We start from the raw sequence: 22,500 nt of genomic DNA, 5'->3' as shown, positions 1-22,500 counted from the left end.
AACATTATATTGTTTTACCATTCTGATGACATTTGTCGGTGCTGACATACAATCCTGTGCTCTGGTGTTGATGGGTTGATTGTAGATGTGCACCCATAGGTTTGTACTACACAATCCTAAAAGAGAAACATAGATATTTCCATGAGAAACATTTCATTGCCTGACTCCACAGCCCTTACAACACCATCCATTTTAAAGCAGACAAATTATTATTCTATCCACAGTATAAATGGCTAAGTACAATATCTCTAAATGACCAGTACAAGTAACATGTCAACAGCACCAGTGGATGAAAGACATTCATACTAATGTAGACAGTCACCCTGTGCATCAGACACTTAGCTTTGTTTCTCTGCATCCATGAGATAGATGAGAGGTATGTGGTACAGTTATCATCACTTGCACAGGGTGTTGTGTGAGAATGCCAGAAGTGTAGGCTGACCCAATAGGTTGGCATGCATGTGTGTGAGTAAGCAAAGGAAGCAGGCAAGATGGACTATGGAAATGTTGGCTGTGTGTCTGTAGGTGCCTTCAATGTAACATTGGTGTGTGAGTGTCTGCATGAACGCAGCTAAGCTCATTGCTAGCCCTATGTATCTGTATGCTGGACAGCTGTGAGTCATGCATGGTAGAGCTGACAGTTCATCATCTCTATCCCTAAACATGAGATCTAGCTGTGCCAGGAGTTGCACTGGTACTTCCATGCTCAGGTTCAGATGCTGTGCTACTACCTGAAGGTGATTGATGTCTGCTGGGCAAGTGTCCTTCACGGGAATGCCCAGGATCATGACCCTATGGCCTGTTATGTCTTGGTGTGGACAGCTCACTCTCCTCTGGAGCAGTGGATGTACTGCCACTATGGGAGCATGACTGGGCATGTCCATGTTGACTCTCAGCAGACATAGTTGCTGACCTATGCCCATGAGGCTGAAGCTCAACTCCAGTCAGATGTTCCATCGCAGACAATGTATATTCCATGACAAATAGCCTGCAATCTGTCTCAGACCTATCTCTTTCCACTGTGTCAGTCAACTGATCCAGGTTACAAGCTACACGGCGGAGGCAATCATGGATGTCAGACTGTCCTGCATTCATAACCCTGAGCATTCATTGTAAGTTCCTCTTCGAATGTGCCTGTGTCTCCATGACCACCCAAAACATACACCGAGTGACATGTGATGAGACACCTGCAACAGGTGGTGGAGGGACAGCAGGCCTCCTATGAGCACCTCTATCAATCCACCTGTGTGGAACTTCACCAACAGTTTGGCTATGGCCAGTGTTGACAGACACTGAAGCCACAGTAGCCACACTTCCCTGTTCAATGTCCCTACCCTCTGACTGTCCAATATCTGTGGCCTCAGGTGACTGGGTATGCATAGGCATACTGGTTGTGTACAGTGATAATGAGGGTGGCTGCAGGATGTAAACCTCTGTGTCAAATTCAGCCTCTGCAACCCCCAGCTATGCCTCAATTTGGCCATCATCATCATCAGAGTCTGAAGACACACTAACATAACATAATAACAGAGCAAACTCCATGGACACCTGTGATAGAAAGGAAAAAGCAATACATTAATACCTGCACTACTATCCTCTGCACTACTATGGTGCAATATATGTTAAGCTGTATACACTGCTGTCACAATTACAGACTTTTATACCTCTCAACCTCAGAGAGTAGGACAGGTGGACATTATTTTCTAACCCCAATCTGTAATGATTTGGAAATAATTAGAAAACAACAATCGTATGAAAAAATATATGTGATGTAAACTTTGGACATTCTGTAAAAATCTGAACAGTTGACAGTTATGGTAATCATTATTGTCCTGACAATAGTTTGCAAGTCAATCACTATGGTCATACCTACGAGGCAGAGGTTGGTGTCTAAACTGTGAACATTCAGAAAATATGTGTACAATTGACAAGTATGCAGACAGTACATCAATTCAGCCAGCAGGCCTGGGATGACACTTTAGCTAATACACTGAAATATATCGACATTTCTGACATAACAGTATTCTGCTTACCAGCAGCAGGAGGATGGCCTCTTCCAATTCTTGACAGTCCTGAAAAAAGTTGAGGGAGAGGTAATAGCAACAGTATCACATGTTAAAGTATAATAGGGGGTAATGCGTCCAATAATCTCATATCTACACTAACTGCAATATTAAAAGGTATGTGGCTGACAATCTCCACATGAGCTTAAAAGTGCAGCTAACTTACCCCCCCCCCAAAAAAAAAAACTGACACCCATGTAAAACTATATACACCGTGACAGGATGAATGTAACAGTATTCTACTGCTGATCTAACTAAGCATACCTGGAAGCTCCTCTTGAGAGGAACTGGTGGCACCCATGTCCACAACATATTGGCTGAATGTCTGGGAGCTGTCCTGTGTAGCAAGTTTTGCCAGGAATTCCTATGTGGCAGTGAGAGGAGGTTCTGCTGCAGGCCCACCACCAATGACCTGACAATCCCTGGCCACATCAGCTACCTGCCTCCTTTCTGTATGGATCATGTCTGCGGCATGGTGTCACACCTGCTGGTAGCTATGATTTTAATGACCCACGGCACTGCTGTTGTGCACCAGTTCATCCACAGGACTACACATTCTGACCTATTTGCCCTGCCTCGGGACAGCAGAACTTGATAATGTTGTTGCAATGCCTCAATGATTAGGTTGCTTTCCACCTCAGAAAATGGTAGCCTGTGATGTGCATGTATGTTTACTGAAATACAAAAGAAATGAGAATACATATAAGGATCACATATATAAGAGTGAATTAAGTAGAGATACAACAGTAAAGGAAGGCTCTCAGTATTCACCGCTTGATTACACATCTTATATTCAACAGCAGGCCAAAAATAAAAAGGGTGTGGATGCAACTAGGATAGTAGCAATAGTGACATATTCCTGTATGTGCCATGACATATACCCATGTATGCTCACACACCCAACACAGCAATCCATGGTAGTGTGCCCCATAGCAGGAAATATACCCCCCAAAAAAAAAAAAAAAAAAAAAATTTGTGACAACAAAGCAGCAGTGTACTATTACAATTGTTATCAAAGGAAGTACTCAGGAAACCTGTGCACCTAGTTATCACACAGCATTACACCACTGGTGTACTATACATACTCTCTACGTCTAACAGGCCTGGAAATCAATGCCATGTCATCAGTATAGTTTTAACAAAGGCTTACTGATGTAATCCACATTCTTCTTAAGTACATTCAAACATATGCATCATGTAGGAAATAAAATGGATACATACCTGATGAAGTACAATACTCTGTTGAAAGATAATGTGCTACAAGAAATGTGTCAGTGAGTTAGACATAAGAGGTAACTCTCATCCACAGTGGTTTGACTAGGTACAAAGTTGCCATTTTATAATGGTTCTCTAGCAGTTGACTGCATCTGAACTAATCTGTGCTTCAGAAATGCTAAGTGCAGCATACACAGCTGAATTGCAGTGTAATCAGCCAATCCCATGCAATTACTCAGCTAGATATAAGGCACCAATGTAGACTCCATCCCCTTTCTTATATGTTGAGGTGAAACATAGTGGGGTAAAGACAGAACGTTACGTCAGAGAGAACATTTGTTACAGCTACTTTTTACATACAGATGTATGTACTACAGGCTGAAGCTACTGCTGCTGCTGGCAATAGGCATAGACAGAGAGGGTGAAGAGTTTGCAGGATGACAACACAGAAGAGTAACTGTGGGACCTCTGGCAGCCTTGATTAACAGCCAGAACCAGACTGAGGAAACTTATCCCACTGGAAATTAAGGTATGTGTTTAAGGTAAGTATGTTAGCCACAGGTATTATTAACAGACCAAAAGGCAACATGCTTGTTGTGTCCTAGACATCAGCATCCAGGATATTCATAATATTCTTACATGCTATGCTACAACATGGCAGAGAGAACATGTATTACAGAAAATGTTTTCTTGAGAGGGTCACAGATATGCTACAACTGATACATGACTCGCACTATTGTTCTGTAATGTTCCACACATCAGTCATCTACACATGTGAACAACACCTGGGGAACAAGGTAGGGGATACATTAACCATAATGTCAACCACTCAAACAACTGCCAAGTCATGTGTAATGTCATGATAGTCATCTGGATCATGTGTGCTGGCAACACTTGCTTCTAACACAACATCCATATATGTCTGTTACTTTTACATTTGTGGTTGTCTGGAATATCACTAGCAAATCATTGAGGACTGCAGTCGGGAATTTCTGGGCCACATTTGAATTACATACTTGGGAAACCATGCTAATGCATAACCTGACATTCTAGGCACCTTCTAGATTTGTAATAGCCATATTTAAAATTTGTTGCTATCTGTTGGCCTTTGACCTCCCATTATTTGTTATCTTGTCCATATTCCTTGCTCAAACAGGTTGAGAGGTATGACATGGTGCTGGTAGACTGTTGATACTTGCTACAATGGTGTATGTTTGGATATGAGGGTAAAGGCAACCATCTTGTGATTGGCGTGTGCATTTGATGGTGAATTGGATTGTACAAATATGTAGGCCTATTTTCCCAGTAGGAATTAATGTACTTGTGTATGTGATACATGTATGTTAGACATATTTCTTAACCTCTTTACATAAAAAAATATCTGGCCCAAGGCACAAATAATGGGTGTGCAAAGCCCCTAAACTTGACATACACTTTACATATTGCTGTTACACACTTAAAAAAATTGCTTGACTACAAAGTCTTGTTTTATGATGGATTTTCTGAAGAATATGGAAGTCTGAAACTGGAATGACTATCATTATTTAATGCACTCAGGCATGACTGATTTTCCACCAAAAAACAGAAAATCAAGCATTTTATAAGGAACACTGTAAACATATGAAGCAGATATCTGGACATTCTTGGAACACCTGTACAGTTGAGAGGTATGATTTAATATCCTGCCTATTATCCCCCGTTTATGTGTCAATATTGTGTAAAATAAAAATAAAAATGCTGCAGGTAGTTAAGTGTTGGCCTGTAGTTCACAGGGACCTGTGTTCAGATATGGGGACTGGAACTTGCATTTTTGTACTGTGACCTTGACCTAGTAATTTAAGTGCACATACACTCAGAATCATTAATCTATCTAGTAGCAACATCTGATAGTGGAGGACTCCCATGGATAAGGTCCACGGTTCTGATACAACAAACATCTGTTTTGACAGTGTTGTCCCCCTTCACATTATACTGACACTCAGAGTGTTTGTTCTAATATCCTTCTGATTACATCCTAGAAGCAGACATTCCATCTTTACTGCATTGGGTGGATAAAAAGGTGATGACACAGTCATACATATCACAATTTATAATGCCGATATAGACATACATGTATTTTAAATGCTAGACACAGCTGTATTTGATCCCAGGACCATGTGAACCAAAAATAAATGTTTTCAAAGCATTTAACAGATTGAGCTACAGAGTTAGTGATATACCAGGTGTGTTTTTACATGTTGTACAGATAATTGCGCACTGAAGTGCTGTTACATATCTCACTTACATCTATTACTATGTGTATGGCTTTATAGTGATGTATTTCTCTACCAGATTCCCAGTTAAATTCTTACGATTGCATTAATCTTTTAGCAGATTTGCTGTGTGATGCAACTTGATGTGCAGCATCATGCAAACATGCTTAATTACAAGAAAATGATGTTTTGCTTACAACACGTGCTGTTTAACTGGTTGTGTGGCTTGGCAGGTTGATGCACTATTGTTCAAGTCAAATGGCACTGGGTTCAAAACAGGGTGTAGGTGAACTTTTTGGAAGTGGTTATTATGCTTTCACATAAATGTAATAATACACCGCCATTTAGCTTAGCTTAGCAATGCTGCGTAGTGCAGGACTGCACACATTTTCTTTAAAGAAAAGAAAATTGGAGAGATAGGAAAGGGGAGAAATTGGGTGTGAGCAGGGGGAAAACATATTGAAAGGCAGGTAGGAATGTGCAGGAAGGGTGTAGGAAAGAAACAGCTATCCATTTCTTCACCAGCACCAACTGTGCACTTGCAAAGATTTTTAGCTGAATATGGACTGTCACCCCTAGAGAGAGGGGTGATGACAACATAACTGCATTGTGAAGCCAATTGGACCATAGGTTCATAGGTTGGTGGTAGGCTATTGGCCCTAGGGCCTATACATTCCTAGCCATAACAATTCCCTGCCTATTTCTTCCCACAATATTTACTTCCCTGGACCCTTGTCTAGCAGGGCGACTGACATGATCCCCAGGGTGAATTTCCTATCTCCCATCCAAATTAATTGTGTCCAATGGACTTGTGTGCAAAATGCAGAGCTATGTATGGGAAGACTTTTTTTTTTTGGGGGGGGGGGCAGGTACCCTTTTTTTTTGTATTTTTTTTTAAGGAGAGAGTTAAAGCATTTGCAGACAGCACACAGAGTTGATGAGGGACACAAGAGGGGGGTGAGCACCTTGGTTGGGAGGTGGGGTGATCCAGGTCCCATGGACATCAGACACAGTGACAGTGTGACTCAGGTCCACACCCATGGGACTGTCAACACTGCACCTCTGCACCTTCACTGCTCCTGTGAATGCAGTGGCTGATGCTGTTGCCTGCAGCCAGCCTGCTGCACCAGGATGGACAACGTGCTCTTCATCTGGCATAGGCATGTCCCCACAGTCTGCTGCACAAGCCTACATACCATGTTTGGCAGTAGTGCATGGGTGACATAGGCTTCTCCTCTGCCTCCACTCCTAGGGGGGGCACACTCCTAGCCTCTGGGGTGGAACTACCTGAAGATCCAGGTAGTGCAGGAGCATTGGCGAGTGCCACCAGGCTGCAGCTCAGACGTGCTGGGCCCCAGTGACTCAGCTGGGAGAGCCAAGGTACGTGGATCACCAGGAACTGGCTTACCTTGTTGCTCTGTAGTAAATAAAATAGAAACATAAAGGAAGTAAAACAATAACCCAAACAAATGTAATGAATAACATAAAACAAAACTTCTTCTTCTTTTTCTTTCAGCTGCTCCCATTAGGGGTCACCACAGCAGATCATCTGTTTCCATTACTTCCTGTTCTCTGCATCCTGCTCTGTCACACCAACCACCTGCATGTCCTCTCCTACCACATCCATAAACCTTATCTTAGACCTTCCTCTTTTCCTCTTACCTGGCAGCTCCATCCTTAGAATACTTTTCCCAATATACCCAGCATCCCTCCTCAGCACATGTCCAAACCAACACAATCTCACCTCTCTGGCTTTGTCTCCAAACTGTTCAACCTGAGCTGACCCTCTAATATACTTATTTCTAATCCTGTCCATCCTCATCACACCCAATGCAAATCTTAACATCTTTATCTCTGCCACCTCCAGCTCTGACTCCTGTCTTTTTATCAGTGCCACTGTCTCCAACCCATATAACACAGCTGGTCTCACTATCATCTTGTAGACCTTCCCTTTCACTCTTACTAGAACCTGTCTGTCACAAATCACTCCTGACACTCTTCTCCACCCACTCCACCCTGCCTGCACTCTCTTCTTCACCTCTCTTCCTCACTCACCACTACTTTGAACTGTTGATTCCCAGTATTTAAACTCATCCACCTTTTCCAACTCTATTCCCTGCAGCCTCACCATTCCTCTCTCCTCCCTCTCATTCACACACATATATACTGTCTTAGTCCTGCTGACCTTCATTCCTCTCCTCTCTAGAGCATATCTCCACCTCTCCAGGGTCTCCTCTACCTGTTCCCTACTCTCACAGCAAATTTTAATGTCATCCACAAACATCATAGTCCACGGGGATTCCTGTCTCATTTCTTCTGTCAATCTGCCCATTACCATTGCAAATAAGAAAAGGCTCAGAGCTGATCCTTGATGTAATCCCACTTCCAACTTGAAAGCATCTGTCACTCCTACTACAGACCTCATCACTGTCACACTGCCCCTGTACATATCCTGTACCACTCTTATATACTTCTCTGTCACTTCCAACTTCTTCATATAATACCACAACTCCTCTCTAGGCACCCTGTGATATGCTTTCTCTTAAGTCCAAAAAGACACAGTGCAACTCTTTCTGACCTTCTCTATACTTTTCCATCAACACCCTCAGAGGAAACAATGCATCTGTAGTGCTCTTTCCTGGCATGAAACCGCACAGCTGCTCACTGATCATCACCTCCCTTCTTATCCTAGATTCCACTACACTTTTCCATAACTTCATGCTGTGGCTGATCAGTTTTATCCCTCTGTAGTTAATACAGCTCTGCACATCACCCTTATTCTTAAAAATCTGTACCAATACACTCTTCTCCATTCCTCAGGCATCTTCTCACTTTCCAAGATTCCATTAAACAATCTGCCATCTCTCCTAAACACCTCCATACTTCCACAGGTATGTCATCTGGACAAACAGCCTTTCTATTTTTCATCTTCTTCATAGCTGTCCTTACTTCCTCCTTGCTAATCTGTTGCACTTCCTGATTCACTATCCCCACATCATCCAATCTTCTCTCTCTCATTGTCTTCATTCATCAGCCCTTCAAAGTACTCTTTCCATCTGCTCAATACACTCCCCTCACTTGTGAGTATGTTTCCCTTGTTATCCTTTATCATCTTAACCTGCTACACATCTTTCCCACCTTGGGCCCTCTGTCTGTTCAATCGGTACAGGTCCTTTTGTCCCTCAAAACAATAATGAATAATGGAAAAAAAAATTGAAAAATGATATAATGAGGAACACAACAATAAATAATGTAAATTTAAATTTATTTAACCACAAAGCAATATTAAATTATACATAAGGACAACATAAGAGGTAATACCAAATGATATGATAATAGCAAATGATAGCAAAAAATATATTGATTAAATAAGTAAGAAGAGAAGGGGTAGGGTGAAAGATAAAAGAGGACATTATTAACTTCACAGATACTATAACAAAACATACTGCAAATACGTATTTTATATATGTTAGATTTTATTTGTAACACTATTGACTGCTATGACATTTATTGTTTGAAATACTACCCTGTTCCTTACACATACACACTATAGTTCAGATCATACTGTATCCAGCAATCGCTCAATGTGGCTTATATTGGACATATGATGTTCGACATACATACCTCTCAGCCTCTTAGCACAATACATTCTGACCCAAGCCATAAATAATGGTGGCACAAAGGCACAACAATAGGGAACATTCTTACATAGTGCTCTTACGACAGAAGCAAGGTGATTGGATAACAGATTTGGCATTAAAATGCATTTTCAGAAATGTCTAATATCTGCAATTCAGAGGTCTGACATTTTTTTCTGCCACTGATCCTCATCAATTTGCCAGAGACTGGCCAGTAAAACAAGATTATGTGGCAAACAGACTGCACACATGAGGAAATGCTCGGTACATTCTGCAAAAATCGTGACAGTTGAGAGGTATGTGATTACACTTGACAGCTGGACATTGAAGGCACAGGACTATTGGTGTGTATTTCACATGCAAGCACGGTTATGTTTTATTGATGAAATGCTAAAACAGTATTGACAGCTGTATAATTTTTCATTTGGCTAGTGTGGGATTAGAACCCACAAGCGATGACTAATACTGGACTTTTTATTTGAAATACAACATTATCACAGCACTGTCTCCTTTTACACTTTATTGATTCATGTTGTTTCAAATCTTGCTTTTACACACATGGATAGCTGCCTTCTGTTAACATACATGTTTACGCTAATCAGTTATTGACTGCAAGCTACAGCATATTTCTGACAATGAACAGAACACAACATTGACTCTTAAGCTGGGTATTTAGCAACATTAAATAATGGTTGATAGCTATGCTACACAGTACTGTATGCTTACTTGCTTTTACTTGCTTTTACAGTTCAGATTTGTATTGCCACATTAATGAAAGTCTATGATGTCCCAAGTATTTCATACACGACTTTTAAGATCTGAACTTTTTTATTTTATTGTTAATTTATTCATTCATTTTAGTACTTAATTGATTTTCTTACATACCGTGCGCTTGCCTCATCCTGGACAAACACCTTGCATGGGACTGCATGTTGCAAGCCCTCTCTTCTGCGGCTGTGGTAAGAGAGGGAAACCATTATGCATAGCAGTTTTGCACAGATTCAGCTTGTATTTAAAAATTAGTAAATAAAAAAAAACTTACATATCTGTGGGATATTCCCTGCCTGTGCCTCTTGGATTCACTGATCCAAAGTATCCCTCTTCCTTCATCGGAGGTCGTTAAAATGGTGACGGCATTGCTCCGCAGTGCAGGAGATACCAGTCGCAGTGGTCAGGTCCCTGGCCAAACTACCCCAGGCTTCAGACTTGCATTCTGAACCAACATAGCTCTCTTGCAGCAGCCAGGGTCCATGGTGCTGTATCAGGAGTCCAATAAAAATCCTAGACTCCTGAATACCTTAATCTTAACCTGAAAGTGCACTTCTTCCTCCACAACCATCATACCCCCACACAAGATTAATCTCCATGGAATACTGAGCAATTCCCACCAATTGTCCTTTAAATAGGATGCATTCCCACCATTGTAAGTCATACTGAAACTTTCAAAAATGCGCTGCGCCGCTTAGCAATGGACAATCATGGAAAAACGGTTACCCATGTTTAAGCGATACATAGTATCATGCAGCTTTTTTAAATATAGCAATAAATGAACTTAAAGTGTATGGATGTTTTGGTGACCTAACACAGTTTCACAGCAGTATATATAAAAGGTATCACTACCCAGGACTTACTACGCTATAGTTCATCACTCAACCTATCTCACCACAAGAGGAGTGAAGGGAGGTCATGTATTTTCACATGTAATTCCAAGGTGCTAGTGTAAGCGTAGTGCAGCTTCTCTTCACAGGTTTGTGCAGTGCCCAGCATCATGCAGCTAAAACAATTGAAAGCATCTGTTTTTTATTTTTAGATGTCTGGTGCATGTCTGATGCATGGGTGTGCAGAGCTAAGCATAGCTAAATAATGCAGCACAGTGCGCAAACATGCACATAAAAAGAAAAAACAAAAACATCCAAACTACTGAAATAATTGAATATACAGATCTGAAATTTTTTCTTATACTCCTTTCAGTCAGGTTAACAGGTTGACAGGTATGTGGATGTGCCATCGGTGTTACACAGATTCATTATCCGTGTTGTTCTGTGAGGTTTTGTGTTGTGAAACCTCTCTTAGGTGCGCTGCACTATTAATATGCATGGCGTGCTGACAAGGGGAGATTGTGGCCATGTACATGGATACATTCCATGTAGGCTTTATACGGAGCCTACATGGACTTTATTAAATCCTCCAGAAGGTGTATAACACAATAGTGCAATCATTATTTCTGTATTGTACAGAAACCTGGGATGTGAAAACAGAGCAAATGAGGAAGCTAGAGATGATGGAGATGAAGTGTCAGAGATGGGTGATGGTGTGTGTGTGTGTGTGTGTGTGTGTGTGTGTGTGTGTGTGTGTGTGTGTGTGTGTGTGTGTGTGTGTGTGTGTGTGTGTGTGTTCATACCTCTCAGCTGTACAGATTTTTGCAGAATGTCCAGATTTGTGCCTCATATTTTTGGTCTGCTTCTCATACAAATTCTGGTTTTCTAGCAAATTGCTGGTAAATCATTGAGAGTTGGGGTCAGAAAATATCTTCAGACATTTGAGTTTCAGACTTCATTCCCTTCAGAAAATTCATGCTAATGCAAAACCTGTTAGTCTATCAACTTTCTAAATTTATAAGAGCAATATTTAAAAAGTGCCCCTATTTTCAGGCTTTTGTCCCTCCATTATTTAGGACTTTGTACAGATTTTTTGTTCTAAGAGGTTGAGAGGTATGGTGTGTGTGTGTGTGTGTGTGTGTGTGTGTGTGTGTGTGTGTGTGTGTGTGTGTGTGTGTGTGTGTGTGTGTGTGTAATTGTATTCATTTAGTCTGTTATACATGGTTGAAATGGTGCTGCAGTTAACTGAAAAAAATATGTGCTCCTTTTTCAACAGCAGACTGAAACTGAATACACTTAAGAACACAGCCACACCAAAGGCATAGCTACCAAACCTATGTTAATATTAGTGGCATATATAAATCAGTGAGATTTATTTGTTACAAGAACCAGTAGAAGCCCATACACTGTTATTACACCAACTAACATCATATATCAGGACACAAGAGTTTCACACAACTGCTGAATCCTACTTGACCTCCCAGTTCAGATTTTGTGCATCAGAAAGCTTTACTGTGGCTTCTTTATATATTAATCAGGGTGTTAGCCGATTTTAGCTTTTTCAGACCATGTGCATATAGTATTTAAAGGCTATTATAGGTGTTTTAAACATTACATTATACTGTGCTCTTCTTACAGCAAATCTGCAAGGCAAAAAAAAAACATAAAAATGTCACACGTATAAATAATATGTGTGGCTCTGGGGTGTGATGTTATGAAATATCTGACGCAGGTAGCTTGGGTTACCTGGGATAGCTCTGTTGATTGAAAGCTGGACATAAAACCAATCAACTTTCCCTGCGTGAACTAAAGATTGCTACATTCAATGTAGGTTCACTGACAGGATGCAGCTTAGAAGTGGATGAAATGATAATAAGGAGGAGGCTAGACATCCTATATGTGTCCAGGAGACAAAATGGAAGGGCAGTGCAACAAAGCCACTTGGCTTGGGATCCAGAGTCTACTACTCAGGAGGAGACTAGAAATGGTGTGTGAACTGTGGCGGAGGAAAGCCTGCAGAAGACAGTGGGAGATGTCATCATGATTAGTGACAGACTCATGGTAATCAGACTCCACTGTAAGGACAGGGCACTATTCAAAATCTCTGCCTTTACTCCACAGCAGGGTTGTGATAGTGAGGAAAAGAGTGCTTTCAGACAGCAGTTGCAGAACCCACTAGTTAAAGCAGTGAAACATGAATTGGTGTTTTGATAATGGGTGGCCTGAATGCACATATTGGGATAGACAGAACAGACTATGAGGACTGCCTGGGTCTACATGAGTGGGGCAACAGGATTAAGGAGGGAGAGGCCATTCTAAACTTCTGTCTGGCAAATGATGGTAGCTAACATATGGCTCAAGAGAGACAGTCACAAGATCACATCCAAGAGTGGCCAACATGCATCTACTAGTAAGGAAAGGGTACTGGGGTAGAATAACTGACCACAAATTCATCCCCCTTTGAAACAGTCAGCCCACAAAATAAACCACTGATAGCCACAGTCGGCTGCAAGCAGTGGTCAGAGAAGGCTCTAGCACCTCTGGAAGAAGGACTATTTGGAGTTGAAGAAGAATAGCACTGCTTCAAAGCAGCATGTGTGAGGACTACAGAACAGACATGTGGCTGAACCAGATATAGAAATAAGGCACAGAAGGAAAACAGGTGATGGAAATTGGAATGCAGAAGTCCAGGAATTAATCAAAATAAAGAAGGAGTGCAGGAAAAATGGGAGATAGAAAAGATGAACCAGGCTGGGAAGAAATACTGATTGGCTAAAAAACAGGCTAAGAGAGAAGTTGCAATAACAAAGAACAAGGCTTCAGAAGTACTCTACCAGCTTCTGGAAAGTGATTCAGTAGAGGGCACAAAGAAACTCTATCAGGTTGCAAGGCAAAGACAGAAAGATAAATAAGGTAGTCAGACACTCTTCATAAAGGATGCCAGCAACAACCTGCTCACCTAACCACAGGACATCAAAAGCAGATGGAAGCATTACTTCCAGCAGCTTCTTAATGAAGAAAATCACACAGAAGCTGTACTGCCCCAGATACAACCTATGATGAGAGAAGAGGAGGAGCCCACCCTAGAAGAAGTAAGAACCGCACTAAGGAAAATGAAGTCAGGGAAAGCAGCAGGCTCAGATGAGGTCACAGCAGATATAATCAAGATGTAGGGTGAGTTTGGGCAGAAATGACTTCTAAGGGTATTCATAGCAGTATGGAGAGAAAGGCATATCTCATTTGACTGGAGAATAAGCATACTAGTGCTAATGTTCAAGAACAAAGGGGTCATTAACAACCGTGGGCAGTACAGAGGTATCAAACTGCTGTCACACTGCATGAAAATACTGATGAGGGTGACTGATAAACGAATATGCCACAGAAAGTACGATGGCAGATGAGCAGTTCAGATTCATATCGGGATGCAGCACAACTGACCTGATGTTCTGATGTTTGCAGTGAGACAGGTAGTTAAGAAGAAGCTAGAGGTGAGGAAAGAATCCAACTGGGCAGTTCTAGACTTGGAAAAGTCATACGGCAAGATCCCGAGAAAGCTGATTTGGGCAGCCCTGCAGTGGTCCGAAGTTCCAAAAACAGTGGTAGAATTAGTACAGGCTATGTACAAGACCCAATGACACAAGTCCAAACAGTATTTTGATTCACAGAGGGGTTCCCAGTGGGAATGGAAGTTGGCATGCATCAGGGTTCAGCTCTTAGTCCGCTGGTGTTTATAATGGTGATGGACTGCAACAAAAAAAAGGTGGGATGGGGCAAATAACCAATGTTGCTGTATACAGATGATGTGACATTACAGGTACATCCTAAAGAAGAACTTTAGCAAAGGATAGGGGAATTAATGCAAAACTGAAGGAACATGGGATGAAAATGAATACAGATAAGATAGTTGTAATGGCAGCAAATGGTAAATATCAGAAGAAACTGAGAATTGAGATAGAAGGGGAAATAGTGGAACAGATTAACAAGTTCAAGTATCTTGGAGGTGTGGCTGAGGAGAAGGCAAGTCTAAATGAGGAACCAACTAACATAGAGTGGCAGGGGCAGTGCATGATAGAATACTAAATAATTTGAAAAGTAAGGTGTATGTAACTGTGGTGTGACCAGTTATAGTTTATGGTACAGAAACCTGGTGAGTAAAGACAGAGCAGATGAGGAAGCTAGAAGTGATGGAGATGAACTGCTTGAAATGGGTGGTAGGATGCACAGCATGGGGCAAATGAAATTAGGGCATCAGAGCAAAAGCCAACGTAGCTCCAATTGCACCCAAGGCCAAAGGGAAAACATTACAGAGGTTTGGGAACATGTGTAGAAAAGCAGAAGACAATCTGGTAAAGAAGATTTGTGACTAACAGAAAGAAGGTAAGAGGAAATGAGGGCATCCAATAAAGTGTGTGTGTGTGTGTGTGTGTGTGTGTGTGTGTGTGTGTGTGTGTGTGTGTGTGTGTGTGTGTGTGTGTGTGTGTGTGTGTGTGTGTGTGTGTGTGTGTGTGTGTGTGTGTGTGTGTGTGTGTGTGTGTGTGTGTGTGTGTGTGTGTGTGTGTGTGAGCTCATGTGTATGTATACACACATGTGCACGCATGTTTATAGGAGGAAAGTGCAATAAACTCTTACCATAACAGTAAATGTCCCCTTCACTGTTGCACTATTCTTCACTAAAGGTACTCCCTGCCAAGGTTAGCCCAACATCCAGCCAATATACCAAAGCCTTAGGTTTTTAAGAACATTATATGTCACACGTATGCTCCCCACTCACAGTGTAGGTCATAAATGAGACGTACATATCTCAGAATTGAATAGTCCCAGGAGCAAAAGAGTCCAGGGAGAAAAGGAGGAACATTTGCATCCAGAAGGAAAAAAGAAGAAAGATTACAGAAAATGGGGAGGGGAGAGGGAGTGAATACTGAAACACTGAAGAGAAGGACATCTACTGTCATGGTAAGATCTTACACAACACTACTATGTCCTTCCATATCACTGCTGCAGTATTTTTTACTAAAAGGAGAGTACAAAAGCTCAAGATGAAATTTGGGAGGAGGAAGGCTGAGAAGAGCCCTCAGGAAAGCCATTCAGGATAGTTCTGTCAAAGCCAGCTCTAGCCCTGGCAACAATATAATTTGTAATGCTCAGTAAAGGTATGGACAGAGGCCCAAGTAGCAGCCTCAGGGATGGAAATGGTATCTAAGCCTTTGAAAACAATACCAGAAGATGTAACCCTGGTAGAATGAGCCTTAACAGAAGCAGAAAGGCCTTTCCCATGAAAGGAGTAACAAAAAGAAATGGCTTCAGAGATCCATGAAGAAATGGTTTGCTTGGAAACAGCCAAACCTAGAGATCTGGGATGAAAAAAACAAAAATTGCTCAGACTTGCAAATGGCCTTAGTCTTATCCAAATAATACCTGAGCAAATCTAAGGTATGAAGAACCTTCGCACTAGCAGATTGTGGAGAAGGAAAAAAGGTGGGCAAATGAACAGACTGATTAAGAGACAATTCATTAACCTCCTCGGGCATAAAAGAAGGATTAGTACGAAGAGACATCCTGTCCCTATAAAAAAAAAATGGAGGAACAGACATAAGGGCCTGAAGCTCAAACACTCTCTTAGCTGAGGTAAGGGCCATAAGAAGAACAGTTTTCCATGTACAATACTGCAAGGAAGCCTGATTCAATTTTTTCAAGAACAAAATTAAGGACCCAGGAAGGAGGAATAGGTTGCCTGGAAGGCCTAATATGAAGGACGCCTCTAAGAAATTGTTTGACATGAAACCTAGAGGCCAATGGGGGAATCAAAGGCAGACAAGCAGAAATAGTTGAAAAATATGCCAACCCAGCATGGAGTGATTCACACAATAAGACAGAACCAGAGGAATCTTCACAGAAAGTGGATCCTGGTTACAAGCAAGGCACCAAAAAGAAAATCTATTCCATCTGGACACATAGGATTTAATGGCAGAGGGTTTCCTGGCCTTCTGCAGACCCCAAAGCATGTCCTTGAGTAGAAAAGGTGCCTAAAAGGGATCAAAACCCTATCACCCACTGTGACAGGGAAAAAAGAGGTAATTGGGAACATATTTTCTGGGAGTGTGGTGAGTTGGCGGAGTTTAAGGATTCCCTGCAGGATGCACTGTCAGAGATGCTGGGTGAACAGATTGGTGTGATGAGGAAGATGATTTTTCTGAGCTATGATGCAGAATCAGAATTGCCTAGATGTGGTATGGCCTTGCTGTGTCTAATAATGGTGGCTACCAAAAAAGCAATTACTAGAAAATGGAAATCAAAATCTAAACCAACTATACTAGGTAGTGAATATAGTAACAGAGATAAAAGAAATGGAAATGGGATCTCTAGAAAAGGGTAGGAGCAAACTACATAAGGAAAAATGGGAACTGTGGGAACAATACATAGAGGGGAGGAATGAGGTTTAAAAGAAGGCAGGACTTAAATGAGCTATGTAATGTTTGACTGAAAATGATTGGGTAGATTATAAGTGATGTATAATGTTTGCAACTAGGATTGTGTCAGTGTGGTTTGTTTTCATTTATATAAATATATGATTGCCTGTGCCATAAGTGATGATTTAATAAAGATGTTTCTTGTTAAAAAAGGCAGGAATTGAATAATTAATGTAATGTTACTTAGGCTATATGACATATAGCAATATATGTGAAGTATAATGTTTGCAAAAGTGAACTTGTTAATACAGTTTGATTACTTTTATATAAATGTAACTTTGTATCACAAGTGATAATTCAGTAAAGGTGTTTAAAAAAATTACCACCCACAATGTCAGCTGAAGGTTGGACAAGTAAGGATGGATGAGAGGCCCCTTGTCTTGTGTGAGTAGGTCCACCCTGTGAGGTAACTTGTGGTGATTGCCCTTGGCTAGGTGCAGAAGACGAGGGAATTAATGCTGTCTGGGCCAAAAGGGAGTCACCAACAAGATTTTGGGGGAGTCTTGCTCTATCTTGAGTAGGACCCTCAGTATGAGAGGAAGCAGAGGGAAGGTAACCAGCCAGAGGACTTGGGACTCTGATGCAAAAAAGAGGAAGCTGTCTGTTCAGAGGGGAGGCAAAAAAGTCTACCTGAGGAGTACCCCACTACAGGACAATGTCCAAGAGCACATCTCTGTGAAGCATTCACTCATGAGCCTGTGTTATATACCTGCTCAGAGAGTCTGTCACAATGTTTTGCTCTGAAGCAATATAAACAGCCTGAAGAGTCACCTGATATTGGACAGCTAGATCACAAACATGAAGAGCTAGTCTCACAGAAGATACATCTTGATGTATCACATCACTGTGGTACTGTCTATAAAGATTTTGAGAGGCCTTGTAAGAAAAAGAGTATGAAAGGCCTGAAGAGCAAGAAGGAGAGCTCTCACCTCCTTGATGTTGCTGTGGTCTGACCTCTGATGAATGGGTCAAAGACTCTGAACCTTGAGAGGGCCAAAAGAAGCACCCCACCCAATGTCTGAGGCATCCAAAAAAGCTCCTGAGAGGGGACTGGGGACTGAAAAGGAAGCCCTGGGTTGAGACAACTTATGAATCCACCACTGAAGCTCTAGTTTCAGGCATGGAAGAAGAGGGACTAGAAAGTCTAGAGGATGACAATGTTGGAATCATAGTGACTTTAGGAACTACTGTAGCTTTCTCATATGGAGTCTGACTAGAAATAGCATGGAAATGGTGGAAGATGTGACTCCCAGAACCATTAGATATTCCCTGGCTGTAACTGAGACTCGAAGAAGAAAGGACTGAAATAGGCAATTAAAGCAAGAGCTTTTGGTGGTGGCAGGGAAGCCAGCATAGGAATTGTGTGGACTCTGCAGCCAAGAAAAACATGATCCCGAGAAGGCATCATAATGGATTTCTGGAAATTTATCGTAAACTCTATGCTTTGCAAGAGGCAAATAGCATAGTGAAGGTGCTGAAGCAAAGTCTCTGGGGAGGAAGCCTAAATGAGTAGGTCATCCAGATAAGGAAATATCTGTATCCCCCTAATCCTGCAAAAGGGAATTACAGGAGGGAGGCATTGAATGAAAACCATTTGTGAAGTAGATAGGCCAAAGGGCAAAGCAGAGAACTGAAAATGCAAGGAAGAAACAGAGAAATGCAAATATTTCCTGAAACTGGGATGAATAGGGATGTGAAGATAAGCATCCCTGAGATCCAGAGAGAGCAAGAAAGCCAGAGGAAGAAGAACAGGAAACAGAGTCTGAAGGGACAGCATCTGAAAGGAAGGGATCTTCAGAAAGGTGTTGAGCTGAGATAGGTCCAGAATGTACCTCCAGGTGCTTTCTTTTCTAGGAACCAAAAGCATTCTGGAATAAAACCTCTTCCCTTCCTTGGAACTGCTTGGATTGTGCCTTGAGACAAAAGGCCTTGATGGTCATCCAGAAAGAAAGAAAGGCAGCTATTCCTAAGAAGGCTGGAGAATGCCCAGAAAAGGTGGAAGGGATTTCCACACCATGAAGTAGCCCTGACGAATGATGGACAGAACCCAAGAATCCTGAGTGATCCTTAACCAATTTGGAAGTGACAGAGAAAGACAAAGAGATAAAGGGACCTAACTTAGTATGGAGGGAAGCAATCAGTCAGATACAAACTGGCTTGTCTTGAAAAGGGGGTTTCCGAATAGTGGGAGTCTGAGTAGACTTAGCAGGAGGAGCCCATCATGAGTCCTTCTTACCTTTGGAAGGAGGGTGAGACTGTCTAGAAACAAAAACAGACTTAGAGGGATAATTCCTCTGAAATTTAGGAACAGGAGAAATAAAAATATGCTACAATTCCTGAAAAGCATTATCCTTGTCCTGAAGTGACTGAAAAAGCTCAACAGCTGCAGAAACAAAGATGTTTTTATTATCAAGGGTAGCATCCAGCAATTTAGGCTTAATATCATCAGGCAAAGGTTGGAGGAGAAGCCAAGAGTAGCGTCTTAACACAGAACCAAAAGCAGCAGTTCCAGAAGAATCATCAGCTGCATCATAACTACATGTAATAGAATTGACGAGCCAGTTGGGAAGAGGAGCCCAATAAAGAGAGGGTCAAAACCTTCCCATCAGAATCAGAAAGGTCAGACAACCTGGGAGTCCTGAGAAAGAAGAGCTAAGACATATCTTGTCATATGGGTCTGATAATTAATAGCCTGAAAGGCCAGGTTAGCAGCAGTATATACCTTTTTGCTCAGCCTTTCCATAACCCTGCTGTACTTATCAGAAGGAAGCAGTTTAGTAGTAGGCAAGAGCTTAGAAGGTTTGTCATTAGAGACAGACACAACAGAGGGGTCAGTAAAGGGGTATTTGGGGAGAAATTTACACTCATCGGGCACCTTATATGTCAGGTATTTTAAGGGCTGAATGTTGGGAAACAGGAGCCTGAGAAGTTACTGAAAAAGAGTCCAACAGGGCAGCCAGAACCAGAGGAACAGCAGATGGCTTAAGGGACTCCATCTGGAGGAGTTCATAATACCTTTATTGGGTGTCAGAAACCTGAGAACAATCCCATTTAATTAATTCCATCACACAAGTGACAATAGCCCCAAAACAGATCTCCTCAAAGGGAGAATACAGTCTAATGGAACCTACCTCCTCAGAACCAAAGTCCAATGGAGAAGGAATTTGAGAGGAGTATGCCAAGGACTCTTCCCACAAATCCATGTCCTCATCTGAGGAGTCCTGTTCCCCAGGCCTTTTGAGTGGAGTAAAAGACCAAGGGGGATCAGGAACAGAAACGTCCTGGTGAGGCTTCAAGGCCATGAGCGCATTAAACAACCCCAGGGTAAAATCCTGCCATCCACAATGGGGATCCTTAGGAGGAGGGGAAATTAATTTTTTCTGCTTTTTCTTTAAGGCGGTATCAACCCTAAAGACCTTAGGAGGTTCAGGACCTTGCAAACACTCAATCAATGCAGAGGGAATCTCCTCCTGAACAAGAATCTGTGAAACACCCCTCGGTCCCCTGAAATGATCAGCTGAGTTTCCCCCTCAACAGCCATAATGGACATCTGCAGAACTTCTGAGGACATGCAAGAAGTCAGATACATGCCAGCCTGCAACTCGGTCATGGCAGAGGAATCCGACAGAACAACAGGGTGATCTTCCGGGCTTTCTCCAGCCTCAAAAGAAGCATCCGGGGGAGGCAGTACAGCAGCCAAATCCAGCTTAACTTTTTGGGTCTTCTTCTTTGCAGACAGAAGGATTCCACCATAGCACCCTATGTCAACAACTTAAAATGTTGGTTCTCCAGGTAGGTAGACAAGGAGGAGACTTAGGGACAAATGCTTGACAAATCAAGCACTTAGTATGGTTGTGAGAAGCATCCAAACAAAAAAGTCACTGCTGGTGACAGCTGTTATGGGGAATCTGTCTTCCACACTGACATTTTTCCTTTTTGGATGACATCTAAACTCACAAACCAACAAAAAGGAAAAAGAAACAAGAACAAAACTCCATCAAGGCACATATCTGATAATGGCTTGGCAACCAGTGCAGACCGACGATCGAAAATGGTGTTCAGACTGGTGGCAAAGAAGTTCTGAGATTTTTATATCTGTATATTCCCTTTAACCACTATGCAGTGAGCAAGTAACATACGTATAACACATGATGTTCTTGAAAACCTAAAGCTTTGGTATACTGGCTAGACATTAGTCTACCCTTGGCAGGGTATCCCTTTAGTGAGGAATACTGCAACAGTGATATGGAAGGACATCTTACAGTCTTTGAGTCATAAGAAATTAACCCATCTAGAAGGTCTTTGCAAAACCAGACTGAAGACTGATCGTAGCCCTCCTACTTCCAAGATCAGTAATAGAGATATTACATGAATAACCGAAAAATACAGCTATAGGGAGCTCTTATGTTTTGTGGTGTTTATAGTTGTGATGGGATTGTAAAGAAGGGGAAATTTAGACTATATGAAGAAAAATGTCTGGTGGGAAGGAAGTGCAAATTTTGCATTACAATGAATTTAAAGCAGCTACAATCTTTTTACATAAAGAAAACTGAAACAAACTGAAACAAAGACAGGACAGCTCCCCCTCCACAATATAGTGTTAAAGATTTTGTGACTATGATGCAACTTAGTTAGGTCCTGACCAGTAGCAGTGTGAGGGCTGGATAAAGAATCAGAAATGAGTAAACAAAGAAGAAACATGACTGTGTGTGTGTGTGTGTGTGTGTGTGTGTGTGTGTGTGTGTGTGTGTGTGTGCACGCGCACGCATGTGTGCGTGTGTCCGTGCATGCACACGTGCGCATGTGTGTGTGTGTGTGTGTGTGTGTGTGTGTGTGTGTGTGTGTGTGTGTGTGTGTGTGTGTGTATGCATATGTGGTATCACATAGTCTGGTATACTTGCCACAAAAATCATTTTTAGTGCATTGCAAGATTTGTATTATATTGAGTTAACATACTTGCAAGGTTTTTAAGGACACAAAGTAAAAGCATAGCTGAACAATTCCCTCGTCTGAGTCCAGTGCTGGTAAAGCCAGTAATAAGATGTGAACAGTGCATTTTAGACAATGTGACTTAATGTAAGGTGTATAGCTATGATAGCTACATTAGTAATTAGAAGAAATTAAAATACTGAAAGAAAAAATACTGGCAGAGATTTAGAAAGCATATTGGGTGTGTTATTCGTACTTATTCCCCTAGCTTATCTGCTTATGAAAATACTTCAATGGTTACTTTGCACACAATGGTCAATCTTAAAACTTTCAATGTC

This window comes from Protopterus annectens, chromosome 6.part0 (assembly GCF_019279795.1).
Source record: "Protopterus annectens isolate FY-2018-M chromosome 6.part0, PAN1.0, whole genome shotgun sequence".
NCBI lineage: Eukaryota > Metazoa > Chordata > Ceratodontiformes > Protopteridae > Protopterus > Protopterus annectens.
This window is presented reverse-complemented; position numbering follows the sequence as displayed.